The sequence below is a fragment of the Physcomitrium patens genome, chromosome 10 (genome assembly GCF_059467195.1).
Source record: "Physcomitrium patens ecotype Gransden chromosome 10, ASM5946719v1, whole genome shotgun sequence".
NCBI lineage: Eukaryota > Viridiplantae > Streptophyta > Bryopsida > Funariales > Funariaceae > Physcomitrium > Physcomitrium patens.
In genome coordinates, this window is record NC_143419.1 from 27,991 (window position 1) to 44,049 (window position 16,059).

Consider the following 16,059-nt stretch of genomic DNA (forward strand, 5'->3'; position numbering starts at 1 on the left):
AACACATGAGAGCACTCATCATAGTTAGACCAATACTTATAATAAAAGAAATTCTAAAAAAAATTAATTTTATTAAAATATTAAAAATAGAAATCTTAAATGAATCCTAATTAAATTATAATAAAATTCTAAATTAATTTAAATCAATTCTAATCAAATCTTAATCAAATCTTTATGAAATCCTAAATCAATCCTAGCCAAATCCTAATGTAACTCTAAACAAATCATAAAAAAATCCTAATAAAATTTTAAACCAAATCTAGCCAAATTCTAATATGATTTTAAATCAATCTTAAGCAAATTCTAAATTCTAACCAAGTCTTAATTAAATCTTAATTAAATCATAAAGATGTTTTATTCAGATTTTAATTAAATCATAAAGATATTTTAATCAAATCTTAAATAAATCCTAATCAAATTATAATGAAATTTTAAATTTATCTTAGTTAAAGCCTAACATAATTCTAAATCAATCCTAAACAAATCTTAAATCTTAACCAAATCCTAATCAAATCTTAATTAAATTCTAAAGAGATTCTAATTAAATCGTAAATCAATCTTAATAAAATCCTAATAAAATCCTAAAAAATCCTAATAAAAACCTACTATAATCTTAAACCAATCCTAATCAAATTCTAATATAATCCTAAATCAATTCTAATGTAATTTTAAATCAATCCTAAACAAATCCTAAATCTTAATCAAATATTAATCAAATCCTAAATAAATCCTAAATAAATCCTAAACAAATTTTGAATAAATCTAACAAAATTTAAAGTAAATCCTAACCAATCTCTATAGCTATTTTAAATTTTTAATAAATACTAATCAAACCATTAATCTTAATTCAAATTTCACTTATATTTTAATTTATAAGCAATTTAAAAGCATAAAAAATTTGAGAAAAAATTAAATTATCAATAAAAAGAAAAAAACTCCTAAATTTCTTAGATTTTGGCCATCTTCTTTCTCTAACTTGGATGTTGATCTTTCAGCAATGATTTTTTCTTATTAAATCTTTAATTTCTTCCAAAATTGGCTAGTATGTATGCTTTTAAATTTAGATTACTCTCACAAATTTTTGCTTCAATTGAATTAGTGGATTTTTTAGGATCATAAAAATTCTTATGGATCATAAATTTTAAAAATCCAAGACCTTAATCCAATAAAACTTTCATATCCTTCAATCTAACTATTTGATTGTTATCAAATTTTTCAAATACACTAAAGCCAAGTACAATAATAAATTCACAAAATTTCACTAGCAAATATACTATGATACTCACATAATACTCAAAATTAAAAATTCCTTTTAATTTTTCAAAATCTAAAACCACTAAATATATTTTTTATTTGGATAAGCCTTCAAAAATTCAATATGACTCAAAATCATATGAAACTAACTTTCAAAGAATCTTCCATTAGTTTGCTCTCAAATTCCATTCTTTGATCTTCCAAAGAATCTTAGAATTACTATAGATGTACAATTTTGTGTCTTAAGGTCTAATTTCAACCTTGGTTTACAACTGGTTCTTTTGGAGTATCAATTCTTAGTATTTTGAGATAAATTTTACTAAAATATATTTTTTATTTTCTTCTAAAAATATTTACATTATTTATTTTTTCAATTAATATTTTTTACTTTATTTATGGCCTTACAAAATAAGTAGATATATATTTTATAAGAAGGCAAATTAATACTTATTAATTTTTACTCCCTTCTTATCTATTAATTATATTTTAAAGATATTTTATTAAAATATTTTTATTTAGTTCCTCTATAATTTAATCTTTTCTTTCTTCTTTCACCTTATGGCTATGTTACAATAAAATAGCATTGAAGGGATGAAAAACCAACAATTAGTAGATTCAATTTAAGAGCTATCATTTGGTGACTTATTGAACAAGACATTGTAATTGTCACAAGCTTCAAGATGACATAATAGATATAAAGACCTTTAAGAAAAACAAGTTTTTTCCTTGAATAAATGGCAAGATACATTGTGTTTGATATCATGATTTAAGAAGAGACTCCCAATATTTAGTGATTTTGTTGGAGGTAGAAACAATTCTTGATGATGTTCCAAATGTTTTATTTGAAGGGAGTTACAAAGGTCTTAGCAATGATCAAATAACATGGTAGTCTTCTTGTCCTAATATAGGATATTATCAATGATTGAGAAGACCTTTCAACCATCTTCAATGAAAATAAAGAGTAGAATATGTGACAAATACTATTTGCTATATTTGGACTTCAATATATGATGACTACTCTTCATAGAAATCATTACTAAAAGAGGAGATAGTATCATAGATATACATATTTACTTAAATAAGAAGTGTTAGATAGAAGATAAATATAAATAAATTTGATATTATCTTATAGCAAAGCTTCTTAAAAGCTTCATAGATGCTCATACATATTATTAACATTAATATTAATATTATTATTTTATTCTAATCAAAATTCATCTTTAAATGATAATTCATCCATAAATTTCATATATATTTAAAATTCATCCTTAAATTAAAATTCATCCAATAATTTTTATCTAAACCTAATTCAATTGAATCCTAAATTAAGTTCACCTACTCTCTACTCTAACCTCATCCAATTTTGATTTTCTCAACTGCCTACAACTTCATCCACTCTAGAAATTCTCAATGATTTTTTTGGTGATGATTACAGATGAAGGTGGTGATTGCAGAGCAGCTACTGCTCTAGGTTAAGTCGTTGATCTTGTGGAGTTTATCACCCAATTGAATATGGTGATGATCTTGCAATTGGTGGCATGGAGCAGTAATGACAAGAGCACCTACGGCAAATTCTCTTTTTCCCTTGTGAATACACAAAGATGTGTTCTTTGCACTGCAAGTGCATAAATCAATCTACCAAAGGGTTACTATCTCACTAGATTATTACGCTTTCCAACCAACTTGGTTCTGCAAGTCGTTACTTGCTGTTGAAGACAAGCCAATGAATTCCAAAAAAGAAAAACTTCACTGAATCAACTAGCAATCTGTAGCTCTTGGATCTCCAGATATAATGTATGAGGAACCAGAAGAAGGCGAGGCGTAAGGTCCTCATACTGTACCTAATGTGCCCTATTCTCAAAGCTGATCTACACCAACCTCCTTGAAGATCGTTTTTTTACCACTAACCAACTTTCAAAGGCTGATTATTCTTATATGTAAGCAACCATTCCTAATGCAAGACCTCTTCAAAGAGTCACATAATTGAGGTATTGCTCTATCCGATCTGGAAAAGAAAGGAGCTTGTTTGATGATCGAGATGTCTAAATCAAATCTATTGTTAAAGAATTTGAACAAAGAAACAAGTAGGGTGATGGCAAAAATCCACACTACCAATTTAACCCAATAATAAACTTCTTATTGTCTCCTTATACCGATTTCTCTTATTGCTTGGATGCTTGTCGGTAACTTCACAACTACAGAATGCTCTCTCCTCCTTACAGCCAAATTTGTATGAACCTCAACTGCAACTTTAGCTCCAAAGCTATAAAGAATGCGAGTAACACATCATGGATCTAATTATTCATAGTCTCGTTGTCTTGTGCACCCCCATTGCATCAAGCTGAATCTGTAAGCGCCGCAATAAGTCCAGTTGCCAATGTCGTTGACAATCCAGAACACCGAATGCAGCGACCACGCCATCTTCAACACCTACTCAACTTGGCTGTCATTGCCCACCACAGAAGGTGACTTGTCTATCCAAATCAAGGCGGAAAAAGAAAGAAAGGGAATCTGGTTCAACTGTTTTGTTTTGTTTTTTTTTTTGAAACCTCGTCGCCTTTGCTCTAAATCATAAAATCCCAATTTGGCTAAGATGTCTCTCAAGCTGCAATTTCACTCGCAAGCTTGAGTTGAACTGAACGCTGGAATTTGTGGTCTTGATTTTCAAATGAACTGGTCGCTTCAAGGCCAAGATGTGCTAGTGCCGTTGGAATTCCAACTGCTGCCATCAGCAATGCCTAATTTGAATAAAACCAAAAAAAGAACCGCCACTTGAGAGCACCCATGCACCACCTCCTCCACAAAGCACCGCGCAGTTGATGCACTAGTACAGACACAAAAGAAAAAGCAGACACAAAAAAAATAATAAGTCATCTGCATCCACTCTCCTAAAAAATCGGAGCTCTATACATACTTGAAAACGGGAAGGGGCCTTCAACACCATCGCCAACCTCGCACACAAAGCGCTATCGTTGTCAATGCTTCTGCTGATCACAAGGAGAATGACTTCTTTCGTAGAGCACCGTACAGCTATGCATAGACTAATCACAAAAATAAATAAATAAATTAGATGCTGCACCAGGGCACCTTAGCGAAACAAACAAAAAAAAATGGGGGCGAGCCGAGCCTCCGTCGAACACACCAGAAGATGTTTCTCACAATTGGAGTGTCTGCAACACCTCTTGAAAAAAACCATAAATTACAAGAGTGTCAGGGATCCAGGCGGCCAGACCCTTATTGACAAAGAGGCTGCCGCAGTTCCTGGGCAGCCTTTCATCCTCCTTATTACCTTCTCTTTTCTTTTGCTTTATCTCTTTATCTTTTTCATTTTTTCCCCCCTCTTCTTCTCCTTCCTTTGATTTATTTTTCTTCTACTATATATATATATATGTATAAAATTTTTTTCCCTTGATTTTCTTCCAACTTATAATTTTATTTATTTATTCTATTATTAAAATTACTAATAACTAATTTTTTTTTCTTTTAACAATGAGGACTACTTCTATTGACCATCATTTAATATTAGGTAACAAAAAAATATTCATCATAGAAATTTGTCTCAATAAATTCTATCCTTGGTTGCATATCTACTACTAGCAATATTTTTCTCTATTTACCTAAGAATTCCTCTACTAATTTACAAAAATTATAATTTAAAGCACAATAAGTACCTTTTTTTTATCCTAAATACCCAAATAAGTCAATTCAGTGATTCACAAACTACATAAAGAAAAAATAGAAAAGTAATCGTGACTTCAAGACTAGCACTCAAATAGCTCTATGTTCCAATGTCAACACACACAATCATCACTGTCAATCTAGAATGCTGCTTTCCACCCACTTAGTACCTCTTTGCTATTAGACCACAACACATTGTAATACCTTTGCCACTCTACCATTATACCAGTTTGTTGTTATAGAGAACATTTCTTAAGCTGTTCTAGCCATAGACCAACGAATCAGGCCACCGAGATTGAAAGCAAGATTTAGACAAAGGCAACAACTGCTATAGAACATGTTGTTGATTTAGTCAATTGTACTTTTTTCAAAGCCACTTCTTAAGTGCCACAACCAATATTATCTTTATCACACAACTATTCATGTTGCAACTCTATTAAATAATATTACATATAACTGACTATGTTGCAACCTCAACCTTAGCAATGTGATTTATTGTTAACCACAATATGCCAAATTCTTTTGTAATTGCAATTCTATTAGCTCAAAGAAGACGTCAATAAAAAGTTGAACTTGCATTTGATTACTCCAATATTGAACTTATCATTATAGAGCCAAAAAATATCATGGAAGTAAAAGTGAAGCATTTTTCATTCTTATCAACACCTTTCTAGTCTTTAGTCTTGTTCCAAGATTTTCTAGTCTTTTTATTTTTGGCAATAGCTATTCTAGTTCAATATTGTATCATCTTTGAGTGACTTTCTAACTCTTTTCAGTAATATATGAGTATATTAAGAATTTTCTTTCCTCGAGATTCATGTCCTTGATAATTTGACAACAGTGCTAACATATTATTTCTCTCTTGAAGTAAGTGGATTACTCCACTTCTATTGTTTTTTTTTTTTTTTTGTTTTGTTTTGTTTTGTTTTTTTTTTTTTTGAAGGTTGCAAACTATCTACCTTTAAAAAAAAAAAATCTTATTTTCTAATATAATTTTTTTTCTAAAAGAAAGTGGATTGTCTCTCTTTGTGAATTTTTTATTAGAGATTACAAATTATCCTCCTCTAATTTAATCTTTTGAATTTGTTTGAATTATCTATAGAAAGAAAGATTATGGATGCTACTCTTAGCAGAAGTGAGAATAGATTTGTAAATATTACACATCTTCATGAACTTGTCAACACTCTAAGAGTAAAAATCTCATGTATTTTCAACATGAATCATAGAAGTAGTATGTGTATGCCTATGGAAGAAGTTCAAAGTTTGTAGTAAGAAGTTGTGTAGTTGAAAGAAGCAAATAGGTCAACCTCACAACCAAATCCAAGAAATTTTGCTTCTACAAGTATGATGGAAACAAAGATTAGTATGCGTGAGAAGTTTGATAGAACAAGATCAAAATTTCAAGGATTTATGCAATAAGTCAAGCTCTATTTAAGTTTGCATTTTTTCTAATATCTTGATGGATTTATTCAAGTTGGATTCATAAGTGCACTTCTATTAAGAAGTGCTCTCTCTTGGTTTGCACCTTTAATGAAAAAAGATTTGCAACTCTTTTATGATTTGAATTCATTCGTAGAAGTATTTATGGCCACATTTGGAAAAAGTGATCAAGAAAAAGTAGTAGAGACCAAGCTCTTATTTTTATGGCAAGGATGATGGTGAGCCACTATATATGCTACTGAATTCTAAAATCTCGCTTGCAATGTGGATTAGAATGACAAAGCCCTTATTAATCAATTTTAATATGGATTGAAGGATAATATCAAAGACTTATTACTGACAATGCTAATGGCAAAACCTTTAAAACAATTTATTGCTCAAGCCATTGTATGTGACAATTAATTATTTGAAAGATATCAAGAACAAAGATATGACTAGAAATGAACAAATCAAATAATGATGGCAGCTCCTAAGTTTTTAGAAACTTATTTATTAAAGCCAAAACAAATACAAATTGATAGGATACATTTTGAATCTCTCACAAAGCTAAAAAAAAGTCGACGATATCAAGAAGATTTATGCTTATATTATAGAAAAGCTAAATATAGTACTTAATATTATCTAAAGAAATAATATAATTATAAAATGAGAAGTATAATTGCCAAAAAAGATAATATATCAAAAAATAAGTTGCTCCAGTTATAATACGAACCATGTGGCTAGAATCATGTGCAACATCTAGTAAAGGTCTTATTCTCTGATGTGATCTCTCACCTTATTTTACAATAGAAGTTTGTTTACAACTGAAAAATCACAAAGTCTTAGCCTTATTGGATTCAAGAGTTTCAGCTTGTTTTATAGATGAAGACTTTGTCAAAAAATAAGATATATCCTTAGTTAAGAAAATCAAACACGTGCATGGAGAAGTAATATATGGACGTTCATTGTCTTCTAGAGATGTTATACATAAAACTATTTATGTAGAAGTAACAACGAGTGGTTACAATAGTTTAGTAATATTTAATGTGATTAAATTTCTTTCTAATTCAATCATTTTAGGATTATCATGGTTAAAAAGATATAACCTTTAGATAGAGTATATTTCTAGCAATCTTGATTTTTACCATAGTTTAGCTGAAGGTCCTATTAGGCAAGTAAAAATCCATAAGTCTAATATATCCAAATTCTTATTGATAAGTGTGAGAGCTTTCATGCATGCCTCAAATAAAGGGCCATCTTTTGTTATATATGCCACGTTCATTGTTGATGGTGAGAAGATATTAAGTGGTATTCTTAGCCAATATCAAGATTTTCAAGATGTTTTTTTAAAAAAATATAGATATTCTTTTGGAGTATAGCTCTTATGATTGTACCATTAATCTTCAAGAAAGAACTCAACCACCATTTGGACTAATCTATAGCCTATTACAAAATGAGTTTATTGCACTCAAAGAGTACATTGATGAGAACTTGGCTAAAAACTATATATACCATTCTAAATCTCTAGCTAATGCTCCTATTTCTTAGTTGTGAAAAAAAAAGATGGATCTTTGTAGATGGGCATGGATTATCAAGGACTTAATAAGATGACCATCAAAAATAGATATCCTCTATCTTTACTTTTAGGACTTTTTGATCAACTAAATTAAGCAAAAAATTATACAAAAATAGATCTACAAGAAGCATATAACTTGATCCACATCAAAGAAAGAGATGAATAGAAGACTGTAGTCTGAACTAAGTATAGACATTTTGAATATAATGTCATACCTTTTGGACTCACGAATGCACCAATTGCTTTTCAACATCTAATGAATAATATCTTTCATGGATTTCTTGATGATTTTGTTGTCTATTATTTGGATGATATTTTAATCCATTCTAAGAAACATAAGAAAGCATGAAGTTCTTGCTTGTTGTATATTACAAAAACTAAGAGATATAGGATTATATATAAAGATAGAAAAGTGTATATTCCACACTACTCAAGTTGACTTTTTGAGATATATCATTTTCAATGAAGGTCTTATAATGGATCCAAAGAAGGTCCAAACTATCATAGATTGAAATATCCCAAGAATAATAAGAGAAATGTAACATTTTTTGGGCTTTATTAATTATTACCAAATCTTTATTAAGAACTTTTTTCAAGTTGTAGCTCGACTGACACATTTGACTTGTAAAGACAAACTTCAATGGAATAAAGAAGCTAAAACATCATTTGTTGTGTTCAAGAAAGAATTTACTTCTGCACTAAGTTTATATTGCATCGACTTTTTTAAAGCATTCTTTATGGAAATAAATGCACCAGACTTTGCCTTCAGTGCGCTATTATCACAAATGGAAAAAAATGACAAATTTTATCCAGTAGCTTTTTATAAAAGACAAAGAACTTCTTACAATTATGGATTCATTTCAAGAATGGTGTCATTATCTATAAGGCGCTTTAAGTCTAGTCATAATATATATAGATCACAAGAATCTCAAATATTTCATCTTGGCATGTATTTTGAATTGTCGCCAAGCTTGTTGGAGCATGCTATTATCAAGATTTGATTTCAAGATCACATATCGACCTAAAAAATAACAAAGTTTATTACATGCTCTTTCTAGACACTTTTATCTTGCATCAAAAAAAAGAGATGTATCTTTTGATCAACAAAGAATAATCCTCTTAAAACCAGAGCATTTTCATCTTTAAGCAATGAAATCAAAATTGACTATGGATTTGTCCTTTGTCAAATAAATTCAATCAAGTATGTCATATGATCTTTTTATTCATGATATTAAGAATCCTTCTTCTAAGTCTCATGATTTTTGAAAGTTTGAATTTAAGAAAAATCTACTCTATTTGAAAAGATACCTATATGTTCCAAAAGGAGAAACATGTTTACGTGTTCTTTAAGAATATCATGACTTTCTAGCAATAGGACATTTTGGATACAACAAGACTTTAGAACTTACATCCAAAGATTTTTAATGGCAACAAATGTGGAAAGCAATAAAAGACTTTGTCCAATCATGTGAAGTTTATTAAAGATCAAAAATTCCTTATCATTGATCTTATGGACTTCTCCAACTATTGCCTATACTCGAACAACCATGGTCTTCTATTTCTATGGATTTTATTATAGATCTTTCAAGTTCAAGTTCATATGACTCTATATTTATAATTATAGATCAGTTCATCAAAATGGCATATTTTGTATCATGTACAAAATCTATTTTAGGTGAAGAAATAACTAAGCTTTTCATTGACAATATCTATCACTATTAAAGATTGCCAAAAGATATTATATTAGTTAGGGGGATTCAATTTATATCAAGATTCTAGAGAACCCTATTCAAGATTTTAAAGGTGGATATAAAGCTCTCTTTGGCTTTTGATCCTCAAACTAATAGACAAACAGAATGAATGAATCAAGTTCCAGAGCAGTATTTGAGATATAACATCAACTATCATCAAGTTGATTTGATAATTTTTTTGCCATTAACAAAGTTTGCATACAATAATTTGATACATTCTTCTACTCAAAAAATACCTTTTTTTACCAATTATGGTTATCATCCATGATTTAATATTTTTGACTTTTCAAAAGTTGATAATCCTATAGTAGAAGATTTAGCAAATCGTTTGTCAAGGTTATATGCAACAATAAAGATACAATTAAAGGAAGTTCAAGAATAACAAAAGACTAACACAAATGCCTATTACAAGGAGTAACCACAATTCATTGTAGGTGACAAGGTATGGTTACTTCGTTGTAATATCAAGACTACTTGTCCTTGTGATAAGTTGGACTATTGTAGGCTGGGACCTTATTTTATTTGTGAACAAATCAATCATGTTGCTTATTGATTATATCTATTGGTGTTGTAGTAAGAATCCACTTTTAATAGATACATGGTCCCTCTTTGCATTTAAATTGCATCCAATATGCACAAAACCTTCTTAAATTCTCCTTTGAATATTTACAAAACTATGTTTATAATAAATCAACAAACTTGAAGTTTAAAAATTCATATCTCAAGATCTAGCTATTCAAATAAGTTTAAAATTTGAAAATGAAAAACTTACATCTTTGATCACTATCTTACAAATTTTTAGCTACAAATTCATTACTAATCTTCTAATATCACTAAATCCTTAACAAATACTTTTGAAAGTCAAAACCAAATTAGAAACTTGAAAATTCATATTCTAAGATCCAATTGTTCAAATAAGCTCAAAACTTGGAAATATGGAACTTATACCTTTGAACATCATTACACAAATTTGCACTTGCAAATTCATTGCCAATCGATTGATATCACTAAAACTTTATGAGATACTTTTAAAAATTAAAATCGTAGACACTTGAGAACAAATTTTTCTATTTCTCCTAAGTCAAAGTTTCAATTGACATGAGATTTTAGATATAGGCTTTTTATATCATAAGTAATATATATACAAAAAAAATAACTTCAAATTTGTCTTGAAGCTCAAGTTCTAGCTTAAAACCAAATCCCTCTATTTTTCTAATTTCTTCAAAATCCTAGTTTTAATTTACTAGTTTTAACTAGCCATATCTTACTTATTTTGGACTCAATTCTATCAATCTTTAGACATAAAATATTTAATTTGAAGTCTAGTTTCTAATCCAGATCTTTGATTTCTTGTTAATATCTTAAAACTCTTAATATACATAGAATCGTGATAGTAGGTATCAAATTAATAGCCTAAGTTTAAACAAGCATATCTCTCTCTCATCTGAGCTCTAATTCATGCATTTTTTCTACCTAAACTTATACCAAGAAGTTCTTCTTTTTGAATATCTCTTCTCAACTTACAAAAAAAATCCCTCTTCTTTGCTTTTGAGCTTGCCAAAGAAGTCATAGCCAAAGTCTTCAAAGTCCAAGTCAAAAACTAATAGTTTAAAGTTAAATAAATATCAAATTTAATCCTTGAAGTCAACATTATTAATGGCAGCCAACTAATGCTATCCAAACTCCTATTTATCCTTAATAAAAATCTAAATACAATCTCAAAATCAAAGTTCTTCTTACATCTACAAATATAATTCTAAATCTACCAAAACCAAAGTTTAGAAAGAAATTAAAAGGAATAAAAGAAGTTTTTAAGGCTAAAACAAAGATAAAGTTAAGATTGAAGATAAAATAAAATTTAGCCAAAATTTTAGAAAAAAAAAAAAAAAGTGGAATTTTTTTTCCAAATCTATAAAAAAACTAGATTGATAAGAAGAAAAAATAACTCAATAAAAGTTCAAAGAAAAGTAAGTCAAATAAGGTTTTCGTACATGAATGTGTTTACATCACAATACCCAAGTTTGTGAATATCTACCTTATATTTCATGTGTCTCTTCTTGAGCTATATAAGATAGTAAATATGTTGAAAAGAAGACAAATATCATGTCTTCTTACAGATGTGGATAATAATCAAGAATTTGAGGTGGAAGAAGTTTTAGACTCAAGGCGATGCCAAAATAGGTTGGAATATCTTATTCATTGGCATAAATATGATATTAATAAATATACATGGGAGTCAGCAAAGAATCTTACAAATATAATAAAGAAGATTGAAGCCTTTCATCAACGACATCCATTAAAATTAAGATAAAGAATTGCAAAGATCCATGAAAGATGATGACCGTTCCTCATCAAACTCGTCCTTAGAAGAGGAGGTAATATCATGGACATATACATTTATCCAATAGTTACTTATATGATTAAGTAGAAGTAGGTAAATATAGATTAATTTCATAAAGACTTCTAGAGAAGCTTCCTAGAAGCTTTATAGACACGGTTTTGACTTTAGATGTATGTGTAGGTTAGAAATTTTGCCAACAAGTTAATCAAGTATTGGTAGCTTGTGGAACAAATTAATTTTATATAATAGCTTATGAAACAAGCTAACTATTAGCGCATATATAGATAACTTGCCTTGCAAATTAAGATATATAGCTAGCAAAGTCAATACATCTTAGAAGTCCTATAGAATGTCACAACGTGGCTTGGTATTCCTTCACATATTGGAAGTCCTACAGAATATCACCACGAAGCCTTCTTCACTCTTGTCAATGCCTTTCTAGTCTTTAGTCTTATTCCAAGACTTTTTAGTCTTCTTATTTTTGATAATAGTCATTCTAATTTAATATTATATCATCTTTGAGTGATTTTTTTAGCTCCTTTCAGTGATACATGAATGTATTAAGGATTTTCTTTCTTCGAGATTCATGTCCTTGATACCAAGCTACTGATCAGATATCAATGACAATATCTTCTACAAAGCACCATACCAATTTTTTGCTTAATCAGGAGTTCATCACACTGATCATAGGAAAACAAAAAAAGATATATTTTTATAGTACTTTAATGGAATGAATTACAATCTGCAGCCATACATTCTTAAAAAAATACAAAGGAAAAATATATATATATATATATATATATATATATATATATCATAGTCAAAGATAAATTCTTTATACAAAAATTAAAACAAAAAAGAAGTTGAGGAATTGAGAGTTGCTTAGACCTCATAATAACAAAGAGGCTACCACAGTTTAGAAGTAGTTGTATTGTAAAATAAATCCATATTAACTAGAAGTCTCTTCTAATTCACAAAATTTTTATTTATTTAGAAATTGTAATGAGTTTCTATTAGCATTTGATTGGTATTCAAGAAGTCCTATAACATTCTAAGTCTAAGCTAAAAAAAAAATCTTCTAGTAGGTAATTTATTCTAATTCATACTACTATCTAACTTATGAAGTGGTTAATTAAAAATTCTTCCTACTTCTTATTAGGAGAAATTAACCTCTCTTACTAATGAAATTCACATTTAAATAACCTTAATCCATAACACAAGAAACTTTAATAATTTAAAGAACCACAAACTTAAAAGAAATATTTTTTTATGATTGTATTTTAATGTTTTAAAATATTTTCATTTGATTTTTTTTCTAGTATTAATTCTTATCTAATTTAAATTCTCATCTAAGAATAAATTCTCATCCATAAATGAGTTTTCATCCAAGAAAGATTTCAAATACACAAATAAGAATTCATCTACTTAGTTAATTTTCATCCATTAAAATTCATTCAATTTGACCTAGCTTCATCCATTTCTTTAATATTTTATCATTCACAATTTTTGGCCACACTTTAATTCAATAAATGGAGTCTAATTAACACGTGGGATTTTCTTTTTTTTAAAAATAAACTAACACAATTGAGATGTACAACCTGTGAATTGCAATGCCCTTGTTGATAATCTTGAACTCCTCCTGGTGACCCTCTGCTGAATTTCCACTTGATGTCAATGCATGGTGATGAAGCCTTCAGAAGGATGCTCTGGAGCACCACAATGAAACTTCGGGGATCATGTGGGAGCAGATAGTGGCTCTAAATTGGTGGACTATACATGATGAGCATGCCTTCCTAATTCCAGCCCTTCTCCTAAATCTTAGCTTCAAAATGAAGAGCAATAACCTCGAGCAAGACGACTGTTGTCGATAGTATCTACACTTCTAATGTCTAACAATCAAGTTGCTATAAGGAAGCGCCCTGCAGTCCACTTGTGCACCTTGAGCTTCACCGGAAAGATGAATACGCCTCGACAGAGAATAATTCTTCGATCTTGAAATTTGGTGTACAGTTGCACAATCATCCAATGCATACATATACGCATGAATGCTTGGATGTCCTCTTCCCTGCTGCCATCGACAACCAGTGCTGCACCGGTTGTTCCATTCCAGGATGACTGCTTCCCCTTGACCAGACCCCCACCTTCACTGGGAATTTGGACCTCAAAAGTCCATTCGTTAGTTTTGCTAGTTTGATGTTCCTAGACTTCAACCAACGAAGGCTTCTTCGACGCTCAGTCTCCAGCCTAGATCCGCTTCAAGTCTCCACAGCCTCGCCACCCTCTCACACAGTAAAGTCTAACCGCTCCAATTATAAAACCGCAAGAAAGAGAAACCACAAGCACAAAATAGAAGTGAATTGCATAAGGGAATATTGTCGACGTAAGATCCAGCTTCAATCAGCCACCTTGAACAACAAATGGGAGGAAAATTGTCGCTGGTGCTACAACGTAAGCACACTGTCGAAGACGAAACTAGCTGGGCTGAACAGTAACCCGATGAAAGATAGAATTATCACACTTCTTTGATTTATTCCTTGTGGAAGGTAGTAGCAAATAACAGCAAGGGCGCAAAGATGATGGCCACAGACATAATGGAAGTAGTAGAAGAATGAAAAAAATCACGATGGTGGTTGGATCATCAAAACCAGGAACCACACAATGACAAGATTAAGATTGGAAGCTTGAAGTAGAGCCTAAAGCAAACAATGCAGAACCTCCCGCCACACCATTTGCATCAATATCAAGGTCAGAAGGAAAGCAATAGAATATCAAATTAGTCGGAAGATGAATATTTGACAGACAAATAGACTATTCATTTTATTATAAAAACAAAGCATGTAGTTGATATCATACAAGAGACTTCACTATTAGATACAAACAAGAAGTAAGATATAATGAAGAATGTCTTAGAAGAAGTATGTTGGATGTTAAAACCTCTAGTATTAGTTCAGTGATATAATTAGTTTTTAAAATTGGTTGAACTTTGTATTTGAAGATAACTGGTACCTCTAGTATATTAATATCTTGCTCCTTGCATATATTATTATAAGTGGTTCTATTCCATTTTTATCTTCTTAACATTCTTTAGTAACATCACATACAACTATATCTATTATACTATTAATAGTTGCTAAATGTAAGGACAACCTAAGACTTATTAATATTGATAATTACTTACTTTTCTTCAATTCTAAGTACATCTAACTAGAGTGATAGAGAGATAAAGAGCTTTGTCCTAAATATTGTTTCCAAAAGATAGAAGAGATGGAGGTCTATTGTCAAAGAACATGATATTCTTCTCTATAGGGAGAGTCCTAATATATTAAGAGTAACATTAAGTAGTTTAGATAAGATCCACCTAACCATATTAACATTGTCAAATAATACATTATAAATTGGTTTTAATAAAAATTGGTCAACCTAACAAAGTCTCATTATATGAAAATGCTATCAGGTTTTGGATAGTGCACTGGTTCCTTATCTATTGATCAGACTATTCTACTGATAGAACTATTTGACTTTTAACACCATCCGTTCTTTTATTGAAGTTACATCCCTATAACTTTAACTTCTAAGGAATTATGTCCTAACTTATATTAGAAGTAATATATTACACCTAAATTCTATTAGGTTTAAAATAATTCTTTTACCAATTTAAATACTTTGTTATCCAATCATGTGGCATTTGGTAAAGAACGTCATCTTCTAGCTAGTATCAAGCACTCTTTTGATGCTTTATCAATTGATTTATTAATTGGCATTGTTTCTTTTTTCTTCTCAATTTATTACAACTGATTCCTTTGGTATAATTAACAAACTCTCAAGAGGTCTTTAATATCTAATGGATGTGCTTATAGAGCCTCTTTTAAAACCTCTTCTTTTTTCTTTAAGTACAATTTCATCTTTTGATCAAAGTTGAACTTTTATACTTAATCAATTTGTATTTATATTTAAAGAAGTTATTTTCCATTACTAATAAGTCAATTTATTCTAATATGTTCTTATTTCCTACAACCACTTCTTTCTTTTCTTTGTCATAC